The sequence below is a fragment of the Heterocephalus glaber genome, unplaced genomic scaffold (genome assembly GCF_053883595.1).
Source record: "Heterocephalus glaber isolate CG9 unplaced genomic scaffold, H.glaber_assembly_v1.0 deba00001504, whole genome shotgun sequence".
Taxonomy (NCBI): Eukaryota; Metazoa; Chordata; class Mammalia; order Rodentia; family Bathyergidae; genus Heterocephalus; species Heterocephalus glaber.
In genome coordinates, this window is record NW_028258324.1 from 37,883,513 (window position 1) to 37,909,887 (window position 26,375).

Genomic DNA, 26,375 nt, shown 5'->3' on the forward strand with positions numbered 1-26,375 from the left:
ACATATTTTGAAATAAATGTAGATTCATGGAAAGTTGAAGTAGTTCAGAGTCTCTTGAAGTTTTCACTCAGTTTCTACCACACCATCCTAAGTAATGTAATAAAATATTGAAGTCAAGCAATTACAATTGGTATAATATTATACTATTGACTGGACTATAAAATTTAGGTTCAATTTTTACCTGTTTTTACATTCACTTTTTGTGTGTCTATGTGTGCATGTACACGTGTGTATGCGTGTGTGTGTCTTTCTATCATACAAAAGAACTCTCTATTCGTTTATATGCACGTTCTCCCCATGCCTGTTCTGTCTCCTGTCAACCACTAATTTTTTCTCCATCTTTATGTTTTTGATATTTTGAGCTTGGTAGTAAATAGAATCATACAACATATGTCCTTTGAAAAAAAATTTTAAAACTAAACATAATGTACTTGAGAACCATCCAGGTTTTTTTTTCAGATATCAATACTTTCTATTTCTGATTATATTTCATTGTATGGCTCAACTAGAATGTGTTTAACCATTCACCCATTGAGGGCCACTTGGGATGTTTCCAGTGTTGGGCTATTTTGAATAATGCTATCATGGACATTGATGAACAAATTTCTGAGTGAATGTAGATTTTCACTTTTCTGAGATAAATGCCCAGAAGTGTAATTGTCAGGCTATAAGGCAAGTACATGTTTTAATTTTATAAGAAAGTACCAACTTCTTTTGCAGAGTGGGGTTTTGAATTTTTGGGAGGAATTGCTAATCCATGGTATGCAATCCTTTAGACCGTGAGCAAGCTGAGCACACCTCATTGTGCTTTCAGTACTTTCTGTAGTGACTCTTATGTCTTCACTGAGCTGTTAGCTGCTAGGGCCTACATAGGGATACTGGTGTAGTTGATGAAATACAGACCAGAAGCCACAAAGACTTTCAGAATAACTCAAAATTTCTACTTGTATTTTAAAAATAATATGAAGGAAATGCAGAGCTCACATGAAAATTACATATAGATACCCTTCTTCTTTATTCAGCTACCATCACACTCACAGCTGTTTTATTCTTTTTCTCCCAAACATTCCTCCATCCTCTATACATTTTATTCTTCCTCATCTGCTGTACCCTGTTACCTATTGAACTCTTATATTCTCCCATCTATCTTCATTCTTGCCTCCTCCCAAAAATTTCCTCTTCTCATTTTTGCCTTTTTTGTTTACTGTCCATGCCATCCCTAACCCCACCATTTGGTCAGTTGACAAGCATTCACCTTGGTAACATCACAGAAGCTAGTTCAGCAGCACATTATCATGGATGTGAATATATTTTTATTTGAGAGAGAATATGATTGTATAGTTTCTTTCCAAAAGCTTTTTTTTTTAGAAGCCAGTCCCTTTTCTCAAACATTAGTGACATTATCCTGAGGGTATCTATGGATGAAAACTCAAATTTGCTTTTTGAATACATCTCTTGACTTCTTATTCTTCTCTGTTCTGGCCAGAAATCTATGTGTCCATCTTTTTTAGGTCAGTTACCATTGGAGGACTCAAATCTATGATGTGTATCTTACTAGTTAGAAATAGATGATTGACTCTAACTCTGACAGAAAATCTGTTGCTTGCAAGCAGTCATCCCAAAGAAACAAAGCTCTGAAGGTTTTCAGATGTATTTTAAAGAAGAAAACTAGTTTAGAATTCATTGCTTCTCTTTGGAAAGAAATGAAGAGAGATACAGCTCAGCTGCATGAATGCTGGGCCAAGGACAAAGGGGCCTCCTATTCTGGTGCTGATGTTATTATACCTTTTTAGATAGAAGAACAAGTCCTTCTACCTGATTTTCAGAATATATAAAAGTAGGGATTGGATTGAATTTTTTTGAACTCTAAAATTTTGGTTACCAAAATCTACAGATGCAGAGAATCTAAATGAATTGTGTAAAATCACATGGTTCACTCATTCCAGAGCCAACATCCAAACTCCAGTCCATTATACTCTCTTTCCCTCCAAGGATCCCTGTAGCACCGGTCTGCATGTGGACTCTAGATTAGTTTAGTAAGGTGGGATACCCCCTGTGATTTTGTTGTTGTTGTTTTTTGTATCTTTTTTTTTGAGACAGCCTCTTACTGTGTAGCCCAGGTTGGCTTTGAATTGGTGGCAATCCTGCCTCAGCCTCCTGAATCCTGGGATTACTGGTGTGTGTCACCACACCCAATTCTTTCAGTAATTTTTGAATGCAGTCCTTATTAATTCAGCTGTAGCTAATCAAGTACTGTTGGTTATTACTATGTACATTCCAGGCATTTTTTGGTTACTTAAACTGGTTTGTTTCCTTTTGACCTTTTAGTGACTTCAAAACAAAACAAAACAAAATAAAACCACAATAGTTTCATGTGATAAGGATTATGGAAGCCCTAAATGTTCTTTAAATCTTAGTGCAAATTGGTATTGTACCTCTTATAGAGACTTTAGTTCCACTGGAGGAAAAAGACACACAGGGAAATGCTTATTTCATCTTTAAAATCAGAAGCAGTAGTTTTCACATTAAATTAGTTTAGTTCTATCTTAACATATATTGTTCTTCTCTGAGTGCTACTCTTTATATTATTTTCTTAATATTTTTCTTTAAATTGACTTACTTCATTTTAAATACATTAACAAATTTAATAACTGAATTGATGAGTTGATTTATTTTATTATGTTGTTCCAAATTCACTTTAAAGTAAGTTACTATAAATAGGAAAAAATCTTTGTGTACTCTCAAAACCTTTTTTTGGTACTGGGGATCAAACTTGGATCCTTGCGCTTTCAGGGCAGGTGGCGGTTACCACTGAGCTAAATCACCGGCCCTCAGATCCTTCTTATGTATATGTATTATGCTTTGAAAAATTTATAAGACTAACTGGATTAATTAGTGAGAGAAGGGAGGAATAAAAAAGATAAGAAACAAAAGTGATACTGTTGTAAACTTGTAAGTTGTATGGTAATAAATGAAAATGAACACATGAATTTATAAGGAAAAATAAATGTTTCCTTGTCTTTAGGCCCCTGTTACTGCCAAAGTGAAGTTTAGCATGTAAACAGGGGATCCAACAAAATGAAATTCCATTCTGGTGCTTAAATAGTTGATTGATTGTGTCAACTTGAGTAAGAACTGCCAACAAAATTGGTTCAGCATAGTTCTGGGTTTGGAAGACCCACCCAAGGGAAGATTGTTGCCAGATTGGTATAAAAGGGAAATGAGTAAGAAAGGATCGCTTCTCTTAATTTGGAGTAGCTTCTCTCTTCATTTTCACCTTGGATGTCATCTCCTGGCTTCCAGCTCAGACTCTTCAGCCTTCAGCTTTCTAGTGCAGTCCCTTCAGCCTTCCATTGCAGACATTTTGGCTTCCTGATACAGATGCCCATGGGACACTACAGTGACCTCCAGGCCTTTGACTGGATCCTTTGGTCCCCAGTGTGCAGACCTTTTGCATGCTTCCACGCCTCAGTCATTGTAAGCCAATCTTGTAAATTCTTATATATTTGTGTATTTTGTATTTATATCTTGTACTGTTTCTCTAGCAAGCACTGACTAATACACCTTCCTTCTTTTTTATTACTCTTGCTTCATATAGTGTAACACAGTGGGCAGAAGACTAGATAGATGTAAATGCTATGCTATACATCTTGTCAAGAAGGCCAGTGTTTATGTCAGGGAAAGGAATACTTGTGTTTTTTGCAAGAAAGTGAAACAGTCAGGAGCAAATGAGGTTAGGCTGAGATTCCTCAAGCTGAGGTAGGATCCTTGGAGGCCAGAAAACAGGTAACAGATAACTGGAAAGCTTGATTAAAAGAAAAGGAGGAGGTAGGATGGGCTTCGTGGGCATGCAGTCTCTGGTTGCATGGGTTGCCACATTGAGAAGGACCCTGCAAATAGTTTCTTGTTTTGCTGTCACTGTCTTGAAATTCTTTTTGTTTGTTTGTTTGTCTGTCTTTGCTCTGGAGCCTTCAATAAGATCCTTTTTTTATTCATTAAGTTTATTGGTACATTTTACATATAAAATATGATGACATTCATCATTGGGAATTTGTATCTTTATATGATATATCTTGGTTCTTTTTTTTCCCCTCTTGAAATTCTTAATAGTTTTTGAATAAGAGACCTTACATTTTCATTTTTTCTGGCCCCTGCAAATTATATAGCCAGTCCTTGGTGTGGTGGGTTAAGGAGATGCTTATAGAAAATTTCATGGTTTAGGCTCATGGAGGTAGAACTGGAAGATTGAGAACTAGACAATGAGTTATAAAAGGAGATTTCAGCTACCATCTGGTAGCATCTCTTCTGATTGACCTTAGCTTGTAGATTAAGGAATCTAGCACTGGACTCCAGATGTGTTTTGCCTTAAACTTTTAGGCTCACTGGATGTCATCCTGCTTTCCTTCTGTGGTTATAGGAAAGAGCAGAATACAAGGAGAACTTGGACTATGCAATGATCTAATTCCTAAGAACTTGAAAAAGCTTTGTGTAGTAAGATTGTTTTCTATGAGCAAAATTGTAAGATCAGTCTGTAGTAGATCAAGTAGATAACGACATGTATATGCTCACTAAGGACTGGTATGAAACAACAGGGAGTTGTGGACAGTAGAGTTGTTGGTAAGCACTAGAGGAAGTGTGGCTTGTTTAAAAAAAAAAGGCTTTTTCATAATAGCATCCAAAAAACTGAAATACCTAGGAATCAACCTAACAAAAGAAATCAAAGACCTCTTCTCTGAAAACTATAGCACTCTGAAAAGAGAGATTGAAGATGATATCAGAAAATAGACAGACATCCCCTGCTCCTGGGTAGGAAGGATTAATATAGTGAAAATGGCCATACTTCCAAAACTGCTATATAGATTTAATGCAATTCCAATTGAGATCCCAGCAGCATACTTCATGGACCTTGAGAAAACAATCCAGAAATTCATTTGGAGCAAGAAGAGACCCAGAATAGCAAAAGCAATTCTAGGTAACAGAGACATGGCAGGGGGTATCACAATCCCCGACCTGCAACTCTACTACAAAGCTACTGTGATAAAAACAGCATGGTACTGGCAAAGAAACAGACCTGAGGACCAGTGGCACCCATTCAAAGATGCAGAAACAATGCCAGACACACTCAGCCATCTCGTCTTCAATAAAGGAGCCAAACACCCTCACTGGAGGAAAGATAGCCTCTTTAATAAATGGTGCTGGAAAAATTGGGTATCAACTTGTCAAAGATTAAAACTAGACCTATGCCTCTCACCATGCACTAAACTAATATCAAAATGGATTAAAGATCTAAATATTAAAATAGAAACTCTGAACCAGTTGGAATAGAGGTTAGGTAGAACTCTTGAAGACATCGGTGTAGGAAAAGATTTTATGAACAAAACCTCAGTTGCTCGTGAACTAGCACAAACAATCAGCAAGTGGGATCTCTTCTTATTAAAAAGCTTCTGCACAGCAAGAGAAACCACCAGCAGTGTGAATGGACAACCCACAATGTGGGAAAAAAATCTTCACCTGCTTTTCCGCAGACAAAGGCCTACTATCTCGAATCTATAAAGAACTTAAAAAGATCAGACCTCCCAAATTTAAAGACCCAATCTGAAAATGGGCATCTGAAATGAACAGACATTTCTCACACAAACAAGTAGAAATAGCAAATAAATACATGAAAAAATGTTCAACATCACTGGTCATTCGAGAGATGCAAATGAAAACAAAGCTGAGATTCCACCTCACTCCAGAAAGAATGGCTGCTATCATGAAATCAACCAATAACAAATGCTGGCGGGGCTTTGGGAAAAGAGGAACCCTTCTCCACTGCTGGTGGGAGTGTAGACTGGTGCAACCACTATGGAAATCAGTATGGAGATACCTCAAAGAACTAGGACTGGAATTCCCATTTGACTCCATTATTCCACTGCTGGGGATCTTCCCCAAAGAATTAAAAGAATCATCCCACAGTGATATATGTGCACCCATGTTCATAGCAGCACAGTTTGTGATAGCTAAAACTTGGAAACAGCCCAAATGGCCATCAACTGGAGACTGGATAAAGAAAATGTGGTTTTTAAAAATAAAATGGAGTACTACTTAGCCATAAAAAATGAGAAATTAGAGACATTTATAGCTAAGTGGATGCACATTGAGGCGATACTCTTAAGTGAAATAAATAGGACACACATGTATAAATACCCAATAGTTTCTGTAGTGTGAGAAACTGAAAGTGTAAATAAGGACTAAAATGTATAATAGATAATGTGAAATAGGAAGAAAAGGGGCAAAGGGGAAGGAAGTAGGAGGGATAGGGGAGAGGATAGAAGGGAATGGGATTAATATGAGAAAATGGAAAAATAGGAACAAAATCTTTGTAAATAGGGAGGACTGGAGGGGTTGAAGGGAGGGCTGGGCAAGGGTGAAAAATAAGAACCAAGAGAAATTATGTAAAGGTGCAAATTTCCAATGATGAATGTCATTATATTGTATACCTAAAATGTACCAATGATTAGAATGAATAATCGATAATGTAAAATAGGAATAAAAGGTCCAAAGTGGTAGGGGTAGTGGGAGGGGCAGGGGAAAGGAAAGAAGGGAAAGGAAAAATGCTGAGAAATGGAAAAAATGGAAATAAAGTCTTTGTAAGTAGGGAAGGGTGGAGGGGCTGAAGGGAGGGCTAGGCATGGGGAAAAAATAAGAAGCAAGATGCATTAGGTAAAGGTACAATTCCCAATGAGAAATGTAATTGTGTTGTATACCTAAAATGTACCAATAAAGAAAATTTAACCAAAAAAAAAAAAGGCTGTATTCAGCCTCAGCCAAGTCATATTTTCAGCCATGTTATTTTCTAGTGTGGTTAAAATTTTTGCAGCTTTTTTGGAAGTAGCTAGAAATCAGGATTTATTGTGACCTTTTACAAATAAAAAGAATCTGTGTGGACAAAAACATATGAGTTGAATATATTTCAATTTGCAAGAAGACCTTTTCTTTTTACATTTTCTAGAGATATACATGGAAAGTTACCATTCCAATAATTGTTTTGGGGGAGGCAGCCATAGCAATGTGAGGCCATCCCTAGTAAAGTGATAGAATTAGGGTAAGAATTATCATTATATGTTGAGAATTATGATACAGAATGAACTCTAGACCTGTGTTAGAGAGGCGTAGCAGTTAAAAGGGAAATTGGGTTTTAAGAATTCATTTTGGAACTATGTTTGCATAGCAAACTCACTGCTTTTACTTAGGTCATGTGGCCTAGATCATAAGAAATAGCCAAATTTTCTTACACATTTTCCCCATACCTTAGATGAGATTGAAAACAGTAATTGCCTTTCTCTAGAAATTGGTGGAGGAATTTTAGGAGTACTAGAGATTAATGAGGGGGTGTGTGAAAGCTTCTCACATCTCCAGACCAATCTTTTGCCCACCATTGTATCTTTATTGTTAAAATAAGATCATTGATATTGTGAAATAGGTGTATTGATCTAATATGATTAAACATGAAGTTTCTCTAACCTTTTTCCCTCTGTTACTGTCTGGATCTGGGATATCCCCCAAAAGTCTTATATTCAGAGGTGGGAGCTTTGAAGGTGATTGGATCATAGGGATACTATGAATGAACTCACTGATAAGTTCATGGCTGAGTGTGCTGTTAGGAGGTGGAGCCTGGTCAGAAGAGATGGGCCACTGGGTGTATGACCTGAAAGAATCTATCTTCCTCCTTGCTCCCACCTTGCCTTTCTGCTTCCTGACTAACATGATATGAACAGCTTTCCTCTATCCAGGCCCTTCTACCATTTTGTTCCAACCATGAACTGAAACTTCTGAAACTGAACTAAAATAAAACTTTCTTCCATCAAGTTTCAGTGTCTGGTTTTTGTCCCAGTGATGAGGAAGTGACTAAGACACCCCTTAATGTGACTTGGCATTCTGAGTGGATCTGCCAGTGGGAGAGAATGGGCAGGTTCTGCAGGTTGGAATACAGGTTGTTTCTGTGACTATTTATTACTAGTTGCAATTCAATAAATGTCCATTCTGATCTTATACAGTAGTTTTATGATTGTGGTTACTGTGAATCTTCCAGTGAAATTTGGAATCTCTTTGGTATGCTAATGCTCAGTTTTGAGCTTTTATAGCTCAGGACCAGACTTACACCAGTGGTGGCAAACCTATGGCACACGTGCTGCAGCAGGCTGTTTGTATTAGTGAAAGCTCTAAAAGGTTCGCCATCACTGCCCTAGACTATGGTAAATTGGCCAAAGTTATGAATATCACTTTAGGAGGTCCCTTGGGAGGTCTTTGCTTAGAAATAAAAAATATACTTTTAACTTCTTTTGTAATAGAGATATGAGACATTTGGTCCATAAAAATAATAGGGTGGAGATGGATAGCTCTATGGAAATGTTAATAGAATTTCAGATCAGCTAGAGGAATCTAGCTTGGGTGAAGGACTTCTCCCAAACTTATAATCTTCTATTAGTGGTCCAGTGGGAAGATCTGGTAAGCAGTGTTTTTCAACTTCATTTACTGATGGTAACTCTATTATGTTTTCTTGGCAATGCTTTTGCAAAAGACAGTGAAATATTTGCACAGCGTGGTCTTAAAAGGTGATAAAATGAAGTATTTCTTGAATTTTGGAGGAGGGGTATATATATTATCAGTTTGGGTAAATTTTTGTTGAATCCCAATTTCCATTCGGTTTCATAAAACCTAAGTGTTCCTGAATCCATAAGAAATCCTGATATGATTGTTTGGTAAGTATCTGTATTAACCAGAGTTCACCAGAGAGATAGAACCAAAAGAAAATAGATAGAAGAGAGGGTATTTATTAGGGGAATTGGTTTTATGGAAGTTGAGATGTCTCAAAGTAGGCCATCTATAAATTGTCAAACTAGAGAGAAGCCAGTAGCAGGCTTAGTTCAAGTCCAAAGGGCTTGGAAGCAGGAAGCTAATGGTATAACTCTGAGGCTGAAAATTCAAGGGTGTGTGTGTGTGTGTGTGTGTGTGTGTGTTTGTGTGTGTGTGTAGTATAGGATACTGCTTGTGCAAGTCCTAGAGTCCAAAGACAGGAGAACTTGGAGTTCTGTTGTCCAAAAGCAGGGAAAGATGAGTGACTCAATTCTAGGAGAGAAAGACAAAGAGTTCACCCTTCTTCTGCATTGTTGTTCTACCTAGATCATTATACGTATAGTGTCTGCCTACATTGAGAGAAAGAGGATCTTCCTTAGTCAGTGTGTTGATTGAAATATTAATCTTTTACTGGAACACCACACAGAAGTACCCCAATGGACAGAAAAATGCTTTACCAGCTATGTGGGCATCCCTTAATTCAGTTAAGTAGACACCTAGAATTAAACTTCAATCTACATATTGTGAGTCAACCTGAAATTTCTGGGATCCAAGACTTCTTTTATCTGTATATTTCTTTTTCTGATAGGTCAATTCCTAAAGGGCAGTTTGGGAAGTTGCTTATTAATTTTCATTCCACAACACAGCCCTATTCTTACATATAAGACTCAATCAATGGAGTAGTTAAATTTTTATCTTTATACAGAATTTTTCAGAGAATCAAAAATCAGATTATAGAGTAATATGATTTTATACACTTATGTAATTTTCTTTGATCCTAGAATAAGGAAAATTCATACAGATCTGCATTTCTAAGTATGAATTAGTATTTGCCTCTACAACCCAGTTGTATATTCTCAGTATGTAATGACAACATAGAGAGGAAGATAGATTAGTATTTTTAAAACAGCAGGAAAAATTATTTCTGCTCAAACATTGATTAGTCTTTGAATAGATTTTCTTATAATCCTTTTCTTCTATAGACTGCAGGGTGCAGCACAGTTATAGTTTATGTAGAATCAAGTAGAGAAACCTTCTTGCTGTGATTAAACTTATTGCTGCTTTTTTCAGCAGGTACAAATAGCTTTGTCTTCAGCAGTTACACTTTCCTAGCTTGATAAGGTCCTAGCATAAGGACCTCTTTGTTTTATTTTTATCAAAGAGCCTAAACAACTATGTCCTTGTGAAACATGGAAACAATGACATGGTGAAATTTTCTGATGGTATATATTCCTCTCTTTAGCTTGCAATACCATTTATATAAATTTATAAATAGCATCCTTGCATGAGTGTTTTAAAATCTTATTAGCTGAAGCTTAGGTAACATTAATTTGTCTCTGGTTAGATGTTTTTGGAAATACAGGTATCAAGAAAACTGAGGTTCTTGCTCTCAGAGAACTTACCTATTTGAGAAGTGGAGATGTGGAAATAAGATAAATATTAATATAGAAGAGTTTATGATGTACCCCAAATGAGTAGTATAAAAATCTTATCATAGAATTTTAGAGGGAGGGAAAAGTTTTATGTATCCTGAGGTAGCTGGGGGCGGGGGCGCGTTTAAATAGAAACTGAAACTTGAGCTGGTTCCTGGACATGAGAATAATTTAGTGGATAAAGAGAAGTGGGAGGTTGGTGTCATTAGCAGAGATTTCTAGGCCAGAATATGTTTGCTTTTTCAACAGTGGGTAGACTTCTTTGACTCCAACAGAAGATTGATGAAGGGGAATAATGAACAATGGGAAATGAAGCTAGAAGTAGGTTAAATTAAAGTAGAAAGGGCTTTGAATGCAAGGTAAAGGAATTTGGCTTTGATTCTGTAGATAATAGCTTAGTAATAAAGGTTCTTGGACAAAGAATAAGTTGACAACTTAATAATTTCACAATTTAATTAGAGCAGAAGCAACATACACCTCTGCACCCAAGTGCCCCATGGTAACAAAGGTGAAAAGAATTGTATGCAAGCTTTGTCTTCACTTCTTATGGGAATGTAGGTCAGGTTAGCTACTTGATTTTTATTCTTCCCTTTATTTTTCCTGTGGTCATCTAAAACTTGAACAAAATATTTTTTCTTTCAGTTTTAAAATGCATTAATTCAAATTTAATCTTCCTTAGAATGTGGTAATTTGAATACCCAAAGCTATTTTCTGTTGTTTCAGACTGTCACAAAAGTTTTATGTCCAAGTGGCAACTGGAAAGGCTAAACCTAGTCTACGGAGGATTGTTTTTAAAATTTGATTCTAAATGAAGCACTTCGGGACAGAAAAATGAGATGTGTCCTAGTTCTAACTCACCATTTAGCTAAAAGTATATGTGTTTTTCTTCTTGCCTAAATATTTGTCTGGCTCTTTTAAACCCAGAGCCAAGAATATTTAGATTCCCTTTCGCTTTTTCATTTTTTCCAGAGTAGTTTTTGGCTATACTAAAAAGTTACAAGTAAATTGCTCTAAATATTAGGTAATAATTTTTTTTTTTTTTTGGTACTGGGGATTGAACTCAGGACCTTGTGCTTGCGAGGCAGGTGCTGGAACCATTGAGCTAAATCCCTGGCCCAGGTAATAATTTTTTGATTTGTTTTAAATTCCTGGTCTTCTGCCTGTCCTATATCTTATAAATTACCAAATGGAGCTAAATTTGTTTTTTGAAGTATGAGTTATTAATAGTATTTAGAGTTTTAAATACAAAAAATTAAGGACTTACGATTATAAGGAACTAGAATATAATGCAAACTTCAGAGCCAGAAAACTTTGTTTCAGATTCTCCCTCTTCAACTTAATTACGTGGGTGACTATATTACTGTGACTACTTGTCATTTTTTGAGTTCCATAGATTCTAAGACTTACAGCAGCAGAGTATGGATAAAAATTCAAACAATTTAGGATATCCTTAGTCTATAGGACTGAGACCTGCTGCAGTAGAAAGGAATTGAGAATTCCTAGCCAAATGGTGAGCAGAGGGTTATGACTCCGGAAGTTCTAGGCTCTTCTCTGAGCCTGAGCCTCTTCATCTTTAAAATGGAAACTAATATTTACCTTATAGGGTTGTTATGAAGACACAGAATTCAGCACAATGCTACCAGCCCCATGCTAGCCACTTAGTAAAATAATACCTGTAATTGGTTGGTGGTAGGATTTCGATGATTTTTTTTTTTAATCTATGCTATCCTGAGAGAGAGGGAAAGGAAACAACAACACCCAAAGTTTAGGGATCAGAGTAGTCTTAGAAGTTACCCAGAAACTACCATGTATTCCTTGTACTCCAGATCCATTGGCTAAAGTTAGTCACATGGGTACAGTGGAGGCTGGGCAATGTGGCCTCCTCTTTGGGTGGCTGCTATGGAAGAGAGAAAGAGCAGATTTTGTTGGATGAGTGACAATCTCTGCCAAGGGATTCAGTATACTTCTGTGACTTGAACTTTTATCTCCATGGAAACAAAACCTATTATAATGCTTTCTTTAAGAATCTATAATCTATATGTTTCCATTTCTTTGATATTTTAAATGTAGAATATGTTACTTGAGTTTCTAATTGAACTGTAAAGCATTTTGATATTCTAATTAAAGAGGTTAAGATTTTGTTTATACACCAGCTGCCCTGCAATCGCAAGGACCCAAGTTCGACCCCTGGTACCAAAAAAAAAAAAGATTTTGTTTATAATCATCCATTCTAATATATTATCTTTTTAAAATAGTTGTGAGGTCTTAAAATTTGAAATCTGATTTCTTCAACAAAGTCTAATTGGAGCCTCAATTAACATTTGTGTTAGTTTCTGCTTCCCAGCTACAACTGGTTATTACCTCTAGAATTCTGAAGGTCACATTCATTAAAATATATACTACAATCACAGTAACAACAAAAGTATAAAAACAGTTATCACATATCTGAAAATATCTTTTTGTATGCCTAAACCTGCAGTTGTAAAAATTCTGGACTTTTTTTTTCTTTCTATTTTTTAAAAAATCATTTGTTTGAGCTCTTCAACTGAATTATTTTTTTGAAAACTTTGAAATAATTGTTATTTTACATGTAGTTATAAGAAATAATAGAGGGAGGTCCTATATACTTTCCTAATTTTCCTGAATGATAACATCTTACATAACTATAGTACAATACTATAACCCTGAAATTGACTTTGATACAATTTACAGTCCTTATTCACCAGTTTTATATGCATGTGTGTGGTTGTATGCAATTTTTTTATCATTTTGTATAGGTTCTTGTGACTCTTACCCCAGTCAAGATTCAGAATCGTTCCATAAACACAAGTCTCCTTTGTTTGACCTTTTTTAAACTACAGCCACCTCTCTCCCTGTCCTTACCTTAATCCCAGGTCAGACACTAATTTGTTCTTCATCACTGTAGTTTCAGGAACGTTATATACTGGAATCAAGTTGCTCTCTCTTCACTTCCTCTCCCTCTCCCTTCCCTTTCCCTTTCTTCTTTACTTGTGTAAACATTTGAGCCTAGGAATCACTATGTAAGTCTTATTCATGACAGAGAGAGGACAAAAACCAGCTAATCTTTCAGGCTCTAGATACCTTCCCTACCTTTTTTACAGAATTGTTTATGAAAATACATACATCTGCTATGCATGATTGTCTATTTTTACTTGAAATTTTATAATGATAATTGTGTATGTGAGCTATTGAGGTTGGTTTTTTCATTCAGAATAATTCTCAGATCTATCTAAGTTGTTTTATGTTTCAATAGTTTATTCCATTTTATTGCTGTATAATATTCCATAGTAAGGATATGTTACAGTTTTTTGTTCTGTTTTTTTTAATTGTTATTTTTTTTTATGTGTGGGGGGCAGACACTTATCCATTGAAGGCCATTTGGGTTGTTTTTAGTTTTTGGCTATTTTAGAGGGACTATTCCCATATAGTTTGTTTTTCATGAATTTAAGTTTTCTTTTCTGAGGGATAAATATGTGAGGGTGTAACTGCTGGGTCATATGAGAAGCATGTGTTTAATTTTTTAAGAAACTGCCGTACTGTTTTCCAGAGTGGCTATAATATTTCATGTTCCCATCATCAGAGTATATTATTAGTGATCATTTTTTTCTGTATTTTCTGAATCCTCATCAACATCAGCCTTCACTATTTTTTCCCTCTAAAGTTTAGCTAATCTGATGTATATGGCACTACCTCACTGTGATTTTAATTTACATCACCCTAATGCCATTTTTGTTAAAATCTTTTGTATGCTTATTTGCCATCCATATATCCTCTTTGGTGCAGAGTTTCTTCATGTCTTTTGCCCATTTTCTAATTTGATTTTTTTTTTTTTTTGCTGTTGAGGTTTGAGAGTTTTAAAAAAATATATGTTTTAAATACTTGTCCCATGGAGGATGATATCTGGTTGCAGATATTTTCTTTGTATTTCTTCCCATTCTCTATGGAAAAATAATCTATTCTTTCATATGGTCTTTTGCAAAGTAAAATGCTTTAGCTTTGATGAGGTCTAGTTTTTCAGTTTTTCCTTTTATGAATTATGCTTTCAATGTCAACTCTAAGAACTCTTTGGCTAGCCTAGATAATGAAGATTTTCCCTATGATTTTAAAAAATAGTTTTATTGAACTAGAATTCAAATACCATACAGCTCACCCACATAAAATATACACTTCATTTGTTCTTATGTTCACAGAGTTGTGCAACTATTACCTTAGTCAATTTTAGAACATTTTCATAACTTCAGAAAGGAGCCTTATACCTGTTAATAGTCACTTTCTTTTCCTTCTGTCCAGGCAATCACTAGTCTAATTTCTGTCTCTGTGTTAGCTTTTCATTGCAGTGACAAAATATCTAAGCAAAACAACTTAAAGAAGGAAACATTTATTTTGGCTCACAGTTTCAGAGGTTTCTGCCTGTGGTTAGCCATTGTTTTTAGGCTGTGGCAAGGCAGAAGAGCATGATGGAGGAAAGCTGCTCACTTCTTGGCAGGCAGGAAGCAAAGAGAGCCAGAGAGGAAAGGGCTGGGAACCAGATATATTCTTCAAAGGCACCTTCCTACTGACCTGCTTCCTCCCACTAGGCTTCACCTCCTATAGCCTATTCAACTAAACTCAGTGGATTAATCCATTGACACAGCACCCTCAATGATCCAATCAACTCTCTAGGTCCTACCTCTGTACATCATTACATTGGGATCAAGCCTCAATCCACAAATCTTTGGAGTATATTTCATAATTAAACCATATCATTCTATCCCTTGCCTCCAGAAGGCTTATGTTCACCTCATTATGGCAAAATGTATTTAGTCTGTCTCCTACAGTTCCAGCATTATTGAGTCCAAGTCTAAAGTTTCCTCAGAAACTCAAGGCAATTCTTAGCTGTGAGGTCTTGTGAAAATCAAAAAGAAAGTTAAATGCTTCTTAGTCACTTTCCTTGTCACTGATGCACAATACTTGATGCCTACAAGTTAATGGAGGAGTGGTTTCTCCTGCTTTATGGTTTTTAGAGGTCCATAGTTGGCTGGCTCTAAGGCAGAACTGGTATGTCATAGCAGAGAAAAGCTGTTGACTTCATGGCAGCCATGCACAAAGAACAAAGGGAGGAGCTGGGGAGGGAGATACATCCTTCTTGGCCACACCCCCAGTGACCCACCTTCTACCAGGTCCTACCTCCTAACAGCAAGTTAGATATAGCACTCCTATGATCTCGTTATTTTCCAAACATATGAGACTTTTGAAGCCCATGGGTAGAATGGTATACTTTAGAACTAGAATATCCCCCAAACCTCTCATGTGCCCGGAGGCAGGGCATTTGGAAGATGATCGGCTCATGGGGGAGCTATACTCATTAGTATAGATACTAGTGAATTCATGCACTCATGAGTTTAGCAGCTGAGTGAGATGAGGCCTGGTTAGAACCAGGTTAGTGAGACTATAACTCCATCTGTGGCTCCTTCCTTCATTCTCTGCTTCCTGGCAGCCATGATAAGAGCAGTCCTTTTATCCACCATGCTCTTCTCTTATCTTGTTTCTCCCTTGGAATTAGCTTACTGTGGACTGAAATTTTCAGTCAAAATAAACTCCTCCTTTATCTTGTGGGTTGTCTTAGCAACAAGAAAGGTGACTAAGATGTATTTCCAACATATGATGCCATGGGGTAACCATTTCCATTCCAAAAAGGAGGGTTAGGGGAATGGAAAGAAATCAGACAAAAGCAAGACAAAACTTGGCAGGGCAAGCATCTAGTCTTGCAGCTCCATGTCTTGCATCCAGGGCGTATGGTGGAAAAATGTGAGCTCCAAAGGACTTGGATATCTTTCCCCCTATAGCCTTGTTGGCTGTCGCCCATATGGTCTCTCTCTTGGGCTGGCTCTGCTCATTGCCAGTGGCTTTCTTTGAAGACATTTCACATTCATAGCATCTCATACATACTGGGGTTTTGATTACAGTTTCCACTTCACTCTCACAGCTTCATGTATCTCCCTCTCAGGGATTGCCTATAGGGACTGTGATTCTGTGACATATTGCCTGGTTTCCTAGGTATTACTTTGATATCTGAGTGGAAATCTTTATGGTTCCATAACTCTTTTATTCTGTATTCCGGCATAAACAGCATCAAGTGGACAATGCCAAGGTATGCTGCTAGTTCGAGAAGTACCTGGGCCCACTTAGACCACAGTTGCAGTGGTCTCTGAATGCCTGGATGGCTGAACTCACGGAAACACTTCAATAGGCAGCCCTAAGTGAGCAGGGTATCCTGGTGCTCCTCTTTCAAAGGAGTTTATACTTTTGCACCCCTGTCACTGTGTTGGTTAGATGTATTCAAGACATCTTTCCTATTGTCTCAGTATGATATTTAGCCTTTTTTCCTTTTAAAATTTTTTTAACTTTATTTTTTCAATTAGTACATATTTGTCATACATATTGACCACATTCATCATAGGGAATTTGTACCTGTACATAACATATCTTTATTCTTTTGTTTTTCCCCATTCTTCTCTCCTCCCTTCAATCCTTCTTCCCCTCCCCATTTATAAAAACTTTGTTTCCATTTTTTTCCTTCTGTTCTTTCTTTTTTCCTTTTCCCTTCCTCCCCTTCCTCCTCCCCCCTTCCTTGTTCTCCTTGCAATTTGGAAATGTTCTTCCTACTTCCCAATGTCTATCCTCCTTATTTGGGTTTCTCATAAAGAGAAACAATTCAATATTTAAATTTGTGTGTCTAATTTATTTCAGTTAAGATTATGGTCTCAAGGTGCATCCATTTTCCTACAAATGAGTCAAGTTTATCCATCTTTTAGGTACAGTAGTGCTTCATTGTATATAAATACTATATTTTCTGTATCCATTTATCTATTGATGGGCATATGGGCTGTTTCCAAGATTTAGCTATTATACATTGTGCTGCTATAAACATGAGTATAATGATAATTTAACTTCTTCCTTTTCTATCTATATTCCTTTTATTTCTTTCCCTTGTCTAATTGCTCTGGCTAATGTTTCCAGAACTATGCTGGACAGGAGTGGTGATAATGGACATCCTTGTCTTGTTCCTGATTTTAGAGTGAAAGCTTTCAGTTTTTGAGCACTTATATGATGTTGGGTGTCGTTTTGTCATAGTTGCTTTTTATCAGATTGAGACAAGGACCTTCTATTCAGATTTTCTTTAGGATTTTTATCATGCATAGATGTTGGACTTTGTCAAAAGCTTTTTCTGTGTCTATTGAGATGATCATATGGTCTTTTTTCTTGTTGCTGTTATGTGGTGTATTATGCTTATTGATTTGCCTATGTTGAGCCATCCCTGCATCCCTGGGATGAGTCCTACTTGGTCATGGTGTATAATCCTTCTGATGATTTGCTGCATTCTGTTTGCCAATATCTTATTGAGATTTTTGAATCTATGTTCATTAAATAGATTGTCTTGTAGTTCTCTTTTTTGGTTGGATCCTTCTCTGGTATTGGTATCAGGTTAATGCTTTCTTCCAGGAATGAATTTGGGAATTATTGCTTCCCTTTCAATTTCATTAAAGAGTTGAGGAGTAGTGGTCTTAGATCTTGTCTAAAGTTCTTGTAGAATTCAGCGGTGAATCTGTCAGGACCTGGGCTTTTCTTTGATGGTGGGTTTTTCTTTTTTTTTAATTCTTTGATTTTATTGACTGATATTGGGTTATTTAGAATGTTTTTATCTTACTGATTCAGCTTTGGTAATTCATATATATCTAGAAATCTGTCCACTTCTTCTGAGTTTTCCATCTTATTGGAGTATTGGAGTATTGGTTCTCAAAGTAGATAGGGATCATCTGGGTTTCTGCAGAGTCCATTGTGATTTTGCCCTTTTCATTCCTAATTGTATGCATTTGAGTCTTTCCTTTTTTTTTTTTTGATATGATTGGTTATGGATTTATCTATTTAATCTTTCAAAGAGCCAACTCTATGGTTCATTGATTCTTTGTATTGTTTTCTTAGTCTCAATTGCATTAATTTCTGCTCTGATCTTTATAATTTCCTCCCTTGTAGATGCTTTGGGTTTAACTTGCTCTTCTTTTTCTAGAACCTTAAGGTTCAACTCTAGGTTATTTATTTGAGCTCACTCTGTTTTTCTGATGTGGGAATTCACCGATATAAATTTCCCTCATGGGATTGCTTTCATTTTGTGCCATAAGTTTTGGTATGTCGTATTGGCATTACTGTTTAATTGTAGAAAGAGTCTACTTTCTTCTTTAATTTTATTTATAACTCATTGATTGTTCAGGAAGGTGTTATTTAATTTCCATGTGCTTATGTAGTTTTTGTGGTTTCTTTTGCCATTGATTTCCAGTTTCATTGCACTATGATCTGATAATATGCATCAGGTAGTTTCAGTTCCTTTGCATTTACTTAAGCATGTTCTATTAGCTGGTATTGGTCTATTTTGGAGAAAGTCCCATGTGCTGCTGTGAAGAATGTGTATTCTGTTGTTAGTTTGAACACTCTGTAGATATCTACTAAGGCCATTTAGTCAAAGGTTTGGTTCAGCTCTGATATTTCATCATCAATTTCTTTTTGTGTAGTTGATTTGTCTGTTTGTGATAGTGGGATATTGAGATCCCACATTACAATTATATTAGTGCTTATCTGACTTTTTATATCCATTAGTGTTTGTTTTGTACAGTTGTTTGTACAGTTGAGTGGGCAGATATTTGGTGCATATATATTTGATTGTTATCTCTTCCTCTTGGATTGTTCCCTTGCCAAATATGTAGTAACCTTCTTTGTCTCTTACTAGTGTTGGCCTGATGTCCACTTTGTCTGCAAATAGAATAGCTACTCCTACTTTTTTCTGGGTTCTTGTCCCATGGAGTATTTTTTTTCATCCTTTGACTTTCAGTCTATGAATTTCTTTTTGAGTTAAATGTGTTTCTTTGTATGCAGCATATTGTTGTATCTTGTTTTGGTTTTTTTGTTTGTCTGTTTTGTTTTGTTTTTGGTACCAGGGATTGAACTCGGGACCTTGTGCTTGCGAGGCAGGTGGTGGTACCACTGAGCTAAATCCCTGGCCCTGAAACTTGTCTTTTGATCCATTCTGCCAACCTGTTTCTTTTCATTGGTGAATTGAGACTATTTACATTGATGGTTATTACTGATAGATACTGACTTATTTTTGTTATATTGTTTTCCTGTTGTTGATTCTCTTTCTTTTCCTACTGCTTACTTGCTTGCCTTGCCTGGTGGATTCATTCTATTTGGATTCTTGGAAATGTTGTCTTCATTGTCTTTTTCTAGAATATCCTTCAGAACTTTTTGGAGTGCTGGTTTGGTGGTCATGAATTTCTTCAGGTGTTCTTTTTTTTGGTACCAGGGATCTAACTTGGGTCCTTGCTCTTGCGCAACAGGTGGTGAAACCACTGAGCTAAATCCCCAGCCATCTTCTGGTGTTCTTTATCATGGAAGTATCTTATTTTTCCACCAGTTTTGCAGAGTACATCAATCTGGGTTGGAAGTTGTTTTCTTTTAGGGCTTGAAATACTTCACTCCAAACTCTCCTTGTTGTAAGGGTTTGTGTTGAGAAGTCTGGTGTGATTCTTATGGTGTTTCCTTTATAAGTGATTTGTTTCTTTTCTCTAATAGCTTTTAATATTTTGTTCTAATGTTGAATTTCTGGAATCTTAACTGTTACAGTGGTACCTCAGTTCTGAACTTAATTTGTTTTATGATTCTAGTTGCAAACTGAATCAAATTTCATCATAAGGGTCAATGTAAATAAGGTTAATCCATTCTGACCTCTACGAATGTGGTTTTGAAATGATTTTGATCACATACTGATTCTAATTTTCCCATGAGGTTCAATGTACATAAGGTTAATCTGTTCTGACCACAAAAATATGAATCAAAGTATAGTACAGTATGAAGACAAAGAACACTAACCTTGCGTGAAGTGACTTCTGGCGTGGAGGACAGGAAGGTAGATGGGAGGGAGCTTATTGTTTGTCCTCCTTAAGGACATCAGGGAGATCTCTTTCAGTGGTTTTCTTTCTTCTTAGCTGCATGGTCAGTTTTGATGAAAATTCTGTCTAATGTCACTTGTTTTTTCCTGCACTGTATAAACCTCCAGAAATGAGAGACCACATTATCGTTCATCAGACTCAACACTCCATTTGTTATAGTTATATTGGCATGGCACTTCTCAAAGAAATCTGGCACTTACTCCATTTTTTCATAATGGATTTTATCACATCACTGCTAACCTCCCCTCTGTCTTCCTCTTTCTCAGTGGAATGCTCCTCAGTAAGAGCCTTCTGCTTCTTACTCTGGAGTTCAGGAAGTTCTTCTGATGTCAGCTCCTCCTTCTGGTCCTCAACAAGCTCCTCTGTGCCTGTACCATCAACATTCAGACCCATATTCTTTCCCATGGACATAATCTCCTCCACTACCTGTGCATCAGACCTTTCAAAGTCACGTTCAGTGACACATTCTGGCCACAGCTTCCTCCAGTCTGATTTTAAGGTCCAGTATGTGCCATCATCCCAGGCTTTGTCAGTGAGGTCAGTGCAGTATAGGACATTGAAATGTTTCTTCTAGAACTCTTTGAGAGTCAAGGACCTCTTTTTAATGACATTAAAACACCTGGTGAAGGGTGCTTTTGTGTACAGTTTCTTGAAGTTGCAGATCACTTGCTGCCCTACAGGCTACAGAAGAGGTGTCATGTTTCACATGTTTCAGGGGAGGAACTTGACCTTTATGAAGTCATACTCAAGAGTCCATATCATCCACCAGGACTGAAGGGTGTGCTGGGGCATTTTCCATAAAAAGAAGGCACCTTTCAGGCAGTTGGTTGTCAGAAAGATATTTCTTAAGAGTGGGTGTGAACACCACATGCAACCTTTCCATGAACAGTTGCCTTTTTTTTTTAAAGCACTAATATCTTTATTATGGCATAAAGTAGTATTTTATACATTAACTCATTTTATAGTAAAAACGTTTTATGTACATCTGCAGAGAAATCACTGCACAGATAGCTCCAACATAAAAACATAGTTATAATTCAAGTCATTCAGCTGTTTGACACATAAATTGGAAAATATTTTCTCTGTAGAAAATAGTAAAAATAACAGTGCTTTCCATATTAGCCCAATAAGCCCATTTAAATCAAACAGAAGCCAAATTACAGATTTATATATTTGAGTTCTGGGATCCACAAGAAATATCAGCTTCATTTACTGAAACCCATGTTTTTCTTAAAATCAAATTGTACAAGGTGAAACTGCTATTAGTTCTTCCCTCTCACTCTATTTATACCTGATTGTTCAGTTACCATATCCTTATAAGCCATTTATTCCTATCTAAATTTTGCAATGTTTTTGTTGTTATTAAAGCATGCCCAGCATTTTGGCAAAACCAGAATCTAATAAATTATAACCCACAAGGCACATGTGGATAGGCTATCATCCAACACTTCCCCTTAATTCCCTGTGGCTTGATGGCATGCCATGAGGGACACAGGAATAAAGCAATAAAACTGACAAATGGACCAAGAAATAAAAGCCAGAGAATTCCAAGAGGGAAGGAGACACTGGTTCAGGATTCAAGGATAGAGCTGAAGTGCAAACAGAAAAAAGGATGTTGCCTCAGCATCAGGCACTGAGTTGGCTTTCAGGGCCCTCTCTGCAAGGTGCTAAGTAACAGCAGACAGGAGATAAAGAGCAGAAAACAGAGCCTAGATTTTTCAAAATAACTGAATGAAAATGAGACAAGCCATGTAGTTTTAACTTTCCTTCAAAGTTTGTCCCAAGATTCCCATAACCATACTTTATCTTAAAGACTTCATGCTGCCCATCAGAAGTTAACCTCTTGAGCTGGGGATGTAGCTCAGTGGTGCTGCACCTGCCTGGCAAGCACAAGGTCCTGAGTTCGATCCCCGGTACAAAAAAAAAAAAAGAAAAAGAAAAAAAAGAAGTAGGTATATTAAAGATTATCAGCAAATCTGAAATACAAAAAGAAAAGAAAAAGAAGTTAACCTCTTGATATATTCATGATACACTAATGTGCTGACACTCTGCAGCACTGTAAGACTGCAAACTCACTTCCTTTAATTTCTTCTTGGTAAACAATGTTCATCTTTCAGTAGGAAGAAGTGGAGCATAAACATTTAAACTCTATTTATCCAGCCTTCTTATTCCCAAAGAAAGCTATGGAGCCATCTTATACACTGGAAATTCCTTAAAGTCCTGGCTTTCCATTAAAATGTACTTCTATGTATATTATCTGTGAAGAATTCACTGAAGCATCAATAACCATATGAGGAGCTAAAAGCCTATCAAAATGCATACAAATATGAGTAATCTATACTGAATGTATTTCATCCTCCAAATCTAGAGCATATACCAGCAAAAACTTACAACTCAACTAAGTTTGAAATCTCATTTCAAAACATTGCTCCGCATTAATTCTCAGAAGACATGTTATAGGACTACACAAGTAATTGTTTAGCAGGAGGCCAAGGAATGCCAATTACAGATGAAAGCCTTGGTTTTCAAAGGATAAAGTGGTCCTCCAGAGATTGCTGCTTCCCTTAGGCATTTACTTTAGAGAAGGACACTATAAAGAGATACTCTGGGACTAGGGACATAGCTTAATGGTAGGGCACATGCTTAGCATTTTCGAAGCCCTGGGTTCAATCCTCAGTATTATAAAAATAAAAAAGATCAACTCATAAGTACAGTATAGGCAGATATGTGCTTGATTTTATCATATAATCTAGACAATGTATATTAGAATAAAGATGTAATGAATTCATTTTCCTTTCAAATGAATACCTGATAAAAAGAAGTAGCAATAGTTACAAATGACAGTGATCAAATGAAATAATTTAGACAAACCCTGCCCCTCTGCAAGGGATGGGGACTGGCCAACTAGTCAAAAGGAAGCACAATGTGCTTTTAATTGTGTGAAAAATAGCATTCAGTTCCATGTTGCCAAACATATCTGTTTCTGCCATATAAATCCTCTCCTCCTCATTACTGACCAAATGCTTTACTAAAACTCCACTTCTGGCCTGTGTTTTGGGATCTGTTATTTTTATTGCCACCTCCTTATCTCTGTCCCCTGAAGTTTCTGTTTCCTCATTGCTGTCCCCTGAAGCCTCTGCTCCCATCTTGCTTTCCCCTGAAGCCATGGCCACCTTCCCAGCCCTAGGAGCCTTGAAATCCTTCCTGAGGTCCTTCCAGCTCTGGCTGCCCTGTGGCCACTGCAAGCTGCCAGCATCTTGAATCATGTCATTTCTCCTGCATTTCTGTGACTGCAGCAGTATGGACATCAAAACAAACACCCAGCTTCCCTTTGAGAAAGACCATTCCCTTCACTTTGGAATCAATATCCTTTCCCAGTTGCTCCTTAAGTTCTGTCCAAGCATAACTGGTGTTTGGCATTTCAACTGAGCACCACAGGATCATGGTCACAAAACCCACCTCTGAGTTGATCAAGGAGTGCTGGTCTACTGATGTGGCAACCTGGCACAAGGAGGTGCTGCTGCCAGGGCCTCCACAGCTCCCTTCTCTTCTATCAGCTTCTCAACTGACTGTTTGAAGTGGCCAATGGCAGTGGGAGGCACAGAGTCCAAAAGCCTTATAACATCTTTGCTAGAAGCTTTTATTATTTCTGTTGGAGAAGGGACACCTATTTGTTTAAATTTAATTCCCACTTTTTGCTCCACTTGTGGTGATATTCTTCCTTATGCTGATAAAAGCAGATGCAAACCCCTGTCCTTCCAGCTCTGCCCATCTGCCCAGAATGATGAATGTAGGGCTCTACATCCTTTAGCAGACAGCTTTGTACAACCAAATCAACCTCAGGGATACCTAATCCACATGCAGCAACATTAGATGCCACCATAATTCCAAAATCACCATTTCTAAAACCTTTCAGAATGATTTCCCTTTGCTTCTGTGGAATGTCTCCATGTAATGATTGGGTATCCTCCTTACTGAGGCATTCTGTGACAGCTCCTGGGCTTCTTTCTTGATTTCACAGAAGACAATAGTGAGCCCCCTTGATGGTCACTGTACACTCGAATCACGTCCCCAATAGCTGCTCCCCGCTGAGTTCAGTGGCACTTATTAGCCAGATGCTCCACAGTTATTGCTGTTTTCTGAGTCCTTTTACCAATCAGGTCCACCTGTTCATATGTGGATTTCATGTATTTCTTAGCAATATTAAATACCCAACTTGGGCAAGTTGCAGAAAAAAGCAGTGTTTGAGGATTGTCTTCAGAATCTTTCTTGTATGCCACACATAAAATCTCTTCCACTTGATCAGCAAAACCCATATCCAACATCTGGTCAGCTTCATCCAGAACAACATGCTTAAGTTTGGAGAGATCCAGCTTGCCATTCTGTAGGTGGTCTTTGATACGACCTGGAGTCCCAACCAGGATATCAATCCCATTCTTCATTCATTTGATTTGACCTCCATATGGAGTTCCACCATAAAAACAGGCCACTGACAGCTTTTTTTGTGATGTCACTGAAGTCTCTGCTTACTTGATTTGCCAACTCCCTTGTAGGAGCAAGAACAAGTACCTGGGGGACATGGGCTCTCTTCCTGCTTGGAGCTGCCCCTGAAGTTTCTCTATCAAAGGGATGGCAGAGGAGAACGTCTTCCCCGTGGCTGTCCGCGCCTGTGCAATTAAATCTTTCCCACTATAGACGTGGTGAAAGTCTTTGCTTATATAGGAAACAGGAAGGCTTTGAGAAGCTTAATAGTCTCTTCAGATATGGGAAAATTTAGAGAAAGCACCTTCTTTTTGTTCCACAGGTATTTCCTGCTCCATCTCACTGTTGCTTTCTTTACTGGCAGCATCGCTGGAGTCAGTCTTCAGTTTGGGGCTTTTCTCTCCAATTTCTCCATTCATTTCCTTTTCTTTTTTCATCTTTTTTGGGCTTAGGAGCACCTGTATCTTCTTCAGAAGGCTCCTCATTTTTTTATCACTTTTTTGGTTTTAGGAGAGACAACTTTCTTTTCAAGGGGTTCCTTTTGCTTTTTTGTACTTTTGGTTTTAGAGGAAAGAACTTCATCTTGAGGTGATTCCTCTTGCTTTTTGGCCTTTTTGAATTTAGAAGGATTCACATCAACTTCAGAAGGTTCTGCTTTCCTCTTAACATTTTTAGCTTTGGAAGAAACAGTTTCTTCCTTTCCTTCTGCTGACTCTTCAGTCTTGTTAGATTTTGGCTTCTCTTTTCTACCTTCTCATTTCCTTTCTTTTCCAAGGCCATGTCTGATTCCAAACCGACATTACTACGGAGCTTTCCCGGCATCACTCAGCACATGCTGCACAGGCATGCCTCTGAACAGTTGCCTTTTGACCCAAGCTTTCACATTGGCCTTCTACATGACAGGCAGTGTGGCCTTGTTCACATTCTGTTTCTTAAATGCCTGAGGGGTTAGGGAATGGTACACTGGTCGTGGCTTAATCTTCAGTTTGGCACATGAATTTGCACATAGCAAAAGGGTCAATCTGTCCTTTATGGACTTGTGCCCTGGAAGTGCATTTTCCTCCTGCATGATATAGGTTCTGTTCGGCATCTTCCAGAAGAGCCCTGTTCATTACAATTGAACACCTGTTGAATGACATATACTTCTGCCTTCATGAATTCTGCAAATTTGTTCTTATAGGCTTCTGTAATGGCCTTGTCAGAACTGGAAGCCTCACCATGTCTTATCACACTATGATTGCTACTTCTCTTGAGGAATTTATCACCCCCCCCCACTGGCTTTAAATTCACTACTTGTTGCACTTGTAGTGGTGTTTTCTTGAAGTAAATCACTGTCCAATTTCCTGGGCTTTTCACATCTCATATCTTCACTAACACTATCACCTGCCAGCTATTTCTCATTCATCTACACTAACAAAATATTTTTCACCTCCTCCAGTGCTTGTGCCCTCTGCTTGGTTAACATTGTTATTCCTTTTTGTCACATCAGTTCCTTTGATGGCATCTTTAGTCTTCAAAATAGTTGAGATTGTCAACTTTGCCATCTTGTACTCTGAGGCCAGATCAGTCATATGAATACCATGCTCATACTTTTCTACAATTTCCTTCTTCAATTCAATGG

General features: G+C 37.3%; 1 protein-coding gene and 1 pseudogene across 4 annotated transcripts in view; one reads left to right on the forward strand and one right to left on the reverse strand.

Annotated features, from left to right (window-relative positions):
* Ppm1l (protein phosphatase, Mg2+/Mn2+ dependent 1L) overlaps positions 1 to 26,375 on the forward strand; it is a 351,730-nt gene that overhangs the window by 93,544 nt on the left and 231,811 nt on the right. The window lies entirely within an intron of this gene.
* On the reverse strand, positions 22,829 to 25,576 carry LOC101705309 (nucleolar RNA helicase 2 pseudogene; annotated as a pseudogene).